The sequence below is a fragment of the Miscanthus floridulus genome, chromosome 13, assembly GCF_019320115.1.
Source record: "Miscanthus floridulus cultivar M001 chromosome 13, ASM1932011v1, whole genome shotgun sequence".
Taxonomy (NCBI): Eukaryota; Viridiplantae; Streptophyta; class Magnoliopsida; order Poales; family Poaceae; genus Miscanthus; species Miscanthus floridulus.
In genome coordinates this window covers 53,410,760-53,418,662 of record NC_089592.1, presented here as the reverse complement: position 1 = coordinate 53,418,662, position 7,903 = coordinate 53,410,760, and positions in this window count along the sequence as shown.

The window sequence follows — 7,903 nt, the reverse complement described above, 5'->3', positions numbered from 1 at the left end:
GTCGGGTGGAGATAATACTTACAGAATCCCTGATATAGAAGGTCATCTGCAACAAGAGGGAATAAACCCTGAGTACGGGAATGTACTCAGCTAGACTTACCCGTCGAAAATCAAACAAATGACACCAAGGATTATGCATAGCTTAATTTAGTGAATCTGGCTGACACTTTCTTTTTGCAGAAAAGCATAAGTAATAATGATCAACTCATAACCTGGACTAGCAGTGACTTTTAGCCATTAACCTGTCATCTATGTTAGCACCTGTGCTAAGCAATCATTTTATTAGGGTGCAAACATTAATAACCATATCAGGTATACATTATGGCAACCTTATCATCATCATCCATTTAATCATATCGTTAAATTAATTGAATCTACGTTGCCGCTGCTCAGTCAAATTCTCACTATCCGGGAGAGACGGCGATTCAAATCGATTCCTATCTAGCTGGAGGGTTATTCCTAACACAAACCTTGTTTTCCCATCAGGGTCGCAAACAAGTCACCATTGGTATAATTCAGAAGTCGCGAGTCCGAACAGTGCCGCAAAATCAGAGAACCACTCTGCCATGAGTGCTCAGTAACTTAACCCGCCCTTGGACTTACGCCAATGATTCCCTACACATCCTTACTTCCATCTAGATTACGGACCCCTGCTCGCGTCCCCGGCCTGAACCGAGCTACTAGGCTTCGTGGTCGGAACGACTTATCCGGCCAGCTAAGTGTTAGGCTGCGTTCAACATGACATAAGGACGTACAGCGTATCAGTCCTTAAACAACTCAGATGGAGCCACTATGTAATGGAGACGGGGATCCCGATCTTCCGTCAGGTGATGATAACTATCGTTGTGGCGGAGAATGACACACCGATCCAGCTTCAGATCGAAAGATCGAACCCTACAATCTTAGCACCACATCTCCTCTGGTTATCAACCAAGTCACGAACCAGGTTGACCTCGCCAAGAAGGCTAATTCCTGCCTGCGCAACGAAGAACACAAGCAAGAACAAGAAAGAAAGCAACCAAATTGCAGATAAATGATTAATCTCACGAGTTGGGGTCTCACAAACCGATGAACGGCGAAACTGTTCTTGACAGAATAATCTAAGCAAAACATAAACCCTAAAGGAGGTGGTGGCTACTGATTATATAGCCTAAGGGACGTCGAAGGATCCCTCTTCATGTCCTAAAGGTGTCCCAACACGTTACAAGGCCCAACGGCCCAAAAGACGATGACACAGCGCCGTGACAGATTCTGGATGTCAACTTGTTTCGACGATTCCTATTGATTCCGAAGAGGTTTTAATGTGAAACCACTTGAATTGGCTTCCTTATCAAATTAGCTTTCCATCCATATGTGGATCATCGAAAACAGAGTTTGGATGCATCCTGGGCGTCTATTTTATTGTAGACTGGTCCTGATGGCCGAGGCAGACTCGAACTCGAATTGGACTGGGACTCTGGCTTGGCTTGGACGTCCTTACTGGCCTCCCAAGGTGGTGGCCAAGGAGGAGGACATCCAAGGCCATCTCTTAGGTGTTCTCCATCTTCTTGGGGCATGCTCCAACTTGGGCCTGGGTCCCAAGGATGTCTAACAAGCCCATGACGACAGTGTAGCTCCTGCCAGAAATAGCAACAGAATATATTGGTGATTTGGAAGCCTTGCCGACGTGATATTGAGATGGGACCAGATTTATTTGAAAGCTTATCAAACAAGCTTTCCATCAAGTGCTCATTGACCTCGATCGTACTCCGGATGGATGAGTTATGGCCTTCCCAATGAGGCACTGTCGGGCTGCCGACGAACCGAAAGTTCAACTTTGATGAACTTCTATTATGAAACACATTTGAACCTACAATCAAATAGTGACATGTACATGTGGAACCAAGTGAATTATAACCAAAGCCACTATGCAAATATAGGAACGAGTGCACCTTATAATCATTGTTCGTATCCGAAGGTGCCATGTCCTCATCATCCTCCCCTTCTTGACAACAAACCGTCCTCGATTTAAGCTTAGCTGGTGGAAAAGTTGTCGGTAGTAGCCAACATTGCTCCCCTTCTTAAAATTTAACCTGTTGCCTCATTATCAAACTTGGGGATTTTGACATGACAACATTATCGCTATTGGTGCCCTCTAGTTGATCATATTTTTGCACAATGAAAGGAGATTTCAGAGTTGAACAAATATAGACACGATGCACCATATACTCTCCTTTATAATTATATTTGTCAATAAAGTGGTATGTACAAGTAGACAACTATGACAATTCAACACATTTAAGTTTCTCTTCTAAACTACTAAGAGCATATAAAGTATCAAACTCAATATAACCCAAAGTATTTGAAGAATACAATAATTTTTTTTCATCTTTTTCGATAGCAATGGAAAGCAATTTTTTATGTTCAGCATTAGTAATTGGTTCCAAAACATGTAAAACTAAAGCATCTTCAACCAATTCATCTTTGTCACAAGGAACATCAAGCAAATTATCATGGGACAAAGATAAATCAAGAGAGGATTCCACTAACAATTGCTCTATGACAGCATGGTTTGTGGAAAAATTTAGTATATTAAGACAATTTTCACCTTCCGTGAGTGTAGGATCATGGACATTACCTGTGTTCTTAGCAGGAGTAATAGGTGTATGGTGAAGTGATGGTTCTGAATTTGCATATGAGGTTGTGAGCTCCTCATTTTCTTCCATGTCATCCTCTTGCTTATGTACATTATTCTGCAGAAGGTTAGTCATAGCAAGAGGAATAACAACAGACTCTTCCTCTAAATGGTGCACCTCAGCATACGAAGTCAAAACAGGAGGTGGATTAACAAAGGTTTCTCGCATAAGAAGTTCATATCATTCCAAGTTTGAGGTTTATCAAAAGGATATAAAGACTCCCACCAAGATAAAGCAGAATGTCGCAAAACACTAGCTGCATTTTTTACCTTCCTCCTTGGACATATAAAGCGAGTAGCAAATATGTTATCGATGGCAATTTCTCACTCTATGTACTCATCAGCACCTATACCATCATAAGTCAGAGGATACGAACAACCTGTCATTGTAAACACAAAAACAAAGAACAAACGGTGAAAGTTATCTCAACCAAATGACTATGTAGTTGCAGTGGTGTCACTTTTCACAGCAAGTGGAAGCATTTTACCAAGCTTTTACAAAGTTCTTACCAACGTAAGCAGTGGCGGTACAACCGATGGCTGGTTCGTGATACCTGTGAGGCAGTGTACCGAGATTACAAGGGTCTTTTTTCTGTACTGATCTAAAGTATATATGGAGCTTGGGAGGCACACAAAAGAATAAATATGTATATGTGGCACACAAGTCAGTGACAGACAGCAATATTGAATAAATGTCTAGAGCACTTGTCCTAGTTGCTGGCCTATACGTGCTTCTATCACCAGTTGTGATAAACAAGAGAGGAAATAAGGATAAAAGGAAACAAGTATTAAAGGTAGCAACGGATATGAACAAGGCAAAAGATACCACAAACAATAGAGCTATTGAGTGTTCCTTATGTGCTCCTTTTTGATATCTTCTATTCTCTTTTACTATTTTTTTCTTTTATTTTTTTGTCCAATCTTTTTTTTCTTGCTTTTGCTCTTTTGATATTTTTTTTCAGCAAGGAGCACACAAGAATAAACCACAAAAAATTTGAGCTCAATTGAATAAAAGATGTGGTCTATAGAAAATTAGGACTGTGCTCTAAAAAGCATACCAAAACTTATGGGCCCAGAAACTCAATTTTCCTAATCGAATTTCGCAAATCTAATTTTTGCGAACCCAGCTATGCTGGGATGAAATAGATCTAAAATTTTCTGGCATTCTCCGTAGATTTAAAATTTTCCCCGTTTCAAGTTCGGATGCAAAAGTTATAACTGTTTTAAGAAAGCTGCTCGAATAAGGGTTTTAGTGGACACAAGATGCAAACCGATGGTGATACGGAATATCGGCGGGTGGAGGGATCAACACAAGATAGAAAAGAACACAATCTAAACTAGCAACAAGACTTTGACCTAGGACACAAACTCAACAACGGAATCTAAAACTGAAATATGTAAAGGCTGTGGCGCGGAAGGTTCTAGGATAGGAAATAAAAGTATGGCACTGGACTATAGGACGAATGCGAAACTCTCAAACTAGAGAATAAAAGTGAACCTGACGATATACCTTAGCTCTGATATCACTTAATGGAGACGGGGATCCCGATCTTCCGTCAGGTGATGATAACTATCATTGTGGCGGAGAATGACACACCGATCCGGCTTCAGATCGAAAGATCGAACCCTACAATCTTAGCACCACATCTCCTTTGGTTATCAACCAAGTCACGAACTAGGTTGACCTCGCCAAGAAGGCTAATCCCTGCCTACGCAACGAAGAACACAAGCAAGAACACGAAAGAAAGCAACTAAATTGTAGATGAATGATTAATCTCACGAGTTGGGGTCTCACAAACCGATGAATGGCGAAACTGTTCTTGATAGAATAATCTAAGCAAAACCCAAACCCTAAAGGAGGTGGTGGCTACTGATTATATAGCCTAAGGGACGTCGAAGGATCCCTCTTCACGTCCTAAAGGTGTCCCAACACGTTACAAGGCCCAACGGCCCAAAAGACGACGATGCAGTGCCGTGACAGATTTCTGGATGTTAACTTATTTTGACGATTCCCGTTGATTATGAAGAGGTTTTGATGTGAAACCTCTTGGATTGGCTTCCTTATCAAATTATCTTTCCATCCATATGTGGATCATCAAAAACAGAGTTCGGATGCATCCTAGGCGTCCGTTTTATTGCAGACTGGTCCTGATGGCCGAGACAGACTCGAACTCGGATTGAACTGGGCCTCTGGCTTGGCTTGGACGTCCTTGCTGGCCTCCCAAGGTGGTGGCCAAAGAGGAGGACATCTAAGGCCATCTCTTAGGTATTCTCCATCTTCTTGGGGCGTGCTCCAACTTAGGCCTGGGTCCCAAGGATGTCTAACAAGCCCATGACGATAGTGTAGCTCCCGCTAGAAATAGCAACAGAATATATTGGTAATTTGGAGGCCTTACCGACGTGATATTGAGATGGGACCAGATTTATTTGAAAGCTTATCAAACAAGCTTTCCATCAAGTGCTCATTGACCTCGATCGCACTCCGGATAGATGAGTTATGGCCTTCCCAATGAGGCACTATCGGGCTACCGACGAACCGAAAGTTTAACTTTGATGAACTTCCATTATGAAACACATTTGAACCTATAATCGAATAGTGACATGTACATGTGGAACCAATTGAATTATAACCAAAGCCACTATGCAAATGTAGGAACAAGTGCACCTTATAATTATTGTTCGTATCCGAAGGTGCCATGTCCTCGTCACTATGTCCAAACCTACACAAGACTCCGCCCGGTCTTAATTCATTATTAACATGGTTCTTTTCCACGATAGCAAATATAGCCAACCATGATCCACCTCATCCTAAAGCTCACAGATGACAGGAAATCACCTGACTTCTTCCACACTAAGCATGGCTAAGCATTTAACCCGTTCCTGAACTTAAATAGGATTCCAGTACGATATCTGGACAAGGAGGGATATATAATGCAACAATTGGTTCCAACCAATTCCTATACTTAATGCATCAATAATGAATAAAAGATACTTAATGTATTTGTGAAAACATGGGAGGCTTAATATGCTCCGGGGCTTGCCTTTCAGGAAAGAGGAAGGCTGGTGGTCAAGGCACTCGGGCAACTCCTCCGTGGTGGCTGCTTCATCGGCTTCCTGCACCTTGGGCTCCTCCTCCTGGTTGGCTCCCTCGAACTCCAGCAACATCACTCCCTTTGGCACACCTATTGCATGAATGCACAAGATAAATATCATGGATGCACACGAACGAAGTCAAGGATGCTAGGGGAATGCAAATGTTCACTATAGTATGCATATTCCACTTAAGCTCTATTCAAATCACTTTACTTACCAAGTTTATACAACATAATGTATAATTGCTCATCTTCAGTTAATGACCTAGCACCTACACCTAAGCATGTTCTCAAGTTAGGCTAGCCCTTAAACAATCAACAAGGGCATGGCAACGAAGCATACACTCAAGCATTTGTATTTCAGCAAAATAGAGACTATATAGTGGTACAGTAAACTGGCCATAACTGGAGATTTATAAATCCAAATGACATGCAACAAGACAATTTAGAAAGCTTATGAAATTGTCTACAATTCATTTTCAGACCTCTAAGCATGATTCCAACCTTTATCAGGTCGAATTCCTCAATCAACAGAACTCTGTCTTCACAAGACACAGAGTAGGCAAAACTGGAACCTAACTTTAAACAGCTGTAGTTCCTAAACTACTGGGTCAAATGCCATTAAATTTTGACAGGAGCTAGATACATAAATTATCTACAACTTTTGTATTCATCACATTCACAGCAAACCAAAATATCATGGAGAACTTTATAAAGTCCCCAAATCTGTCCAGAGGGACATAATGCAAACAAATAATTATTAACTTATGATGTAAACACATAATTGGATAAAACTAACTCTACTCACTTATTACACATATCCCAAGAACACCAGAAAGTAGGGTGTTCCTCACCAAAATATTTCTTTTAATACCTTTCTTAATTTATTTAATTAATTAGAGGAAATGGTAAACATATATGAAAACTACTCCATTAAATCTACAAAAATTACAGTAGATACTACATGCTCTAAGTAGACCCCCATAAAAATTTCACACCATTTGAGCAAGTATCACAGCCTACACAAAAATGATAAGACATAATGGCTTAAAATGACATAATTAGGAAACCTTAGTGAAAAGTGCCAAGTAACAGATTTCATATTTTTTCTAGAATCCTTAAGGTACTAGGATACTACCCACAAAGTTTCATGATCATAGGATTTCTAGATAATTTACAACAATTTACAAAAGTATCAATCAATGATAAAAGGAATATCTATAACTCAAAAACCATACATGCAATGACTCTCAAATTTTTACCAGAGCTTCTACTAAGCAAGAATAGCTTACCCACAAAATTTCATAATTTTTGGATCACAGAAACTCGAGATATAATTTAAACAAGTTTGCATGCATTTAACAACACATTTTAAGTTCCTATTTAATTCATCCAAAATTTCTACTTCATGTTCTCATGTCATATTTTTCTTAAATACTAGACTTCACTATGATTCTACTAAAATTTGAATCACACCATTTGGATCTACACATTTGGAGTTACAAAATTCACAAACTATCACTCAAATCTACAAATTTGAACTATCCTACCACTACACTGTCACTGACGCGTGGGACCCGCGTGTCAGCAAGGCCCGCTGGTCAGTGAGATGGAACAGGGGAGACGGCATGCGACGGCGCGGCAACGGCGAAGCTCGCCGACGGTGGCTCCTCCGGTGACACCGAAGGCACCGGCGTGCTCCTCACAACGATGCGCACCCATCTATGCCCTCACCACCATCTCTATCGAACTCGAACACCGACAGCGACGTGCAATGGCAGACGGTGGAGGAATTCGGCGACGCTCTAGCATCGTTCGGCCGTGTAGGGTGCGGCTAAGCTCGGTACGAGCTCCTAGGGCACGCGGGGAAACTTAATTAAGCAAGAAACGAGGATGAGAGGGATCCTAGCTACGCCGACCACGGCGGCCTCAAACTTTGGCGAGGTCACGCTCATGGCGGTGGCGGCGGAAGTGGCCAATGTGCCCTTACCTAGACTCAATAGGCTTAGCTAAGAGGTGGAGGAGGTAGAGGAGGACACGGCGGAGCTGTTGTCGAGCTGGGGTTCGTGTTTTTGCGGTGACGATGGAGCTATGTGATGGTAGAGCTGCTCGGCAATGGCGGAGCCGGCGCTGCGTT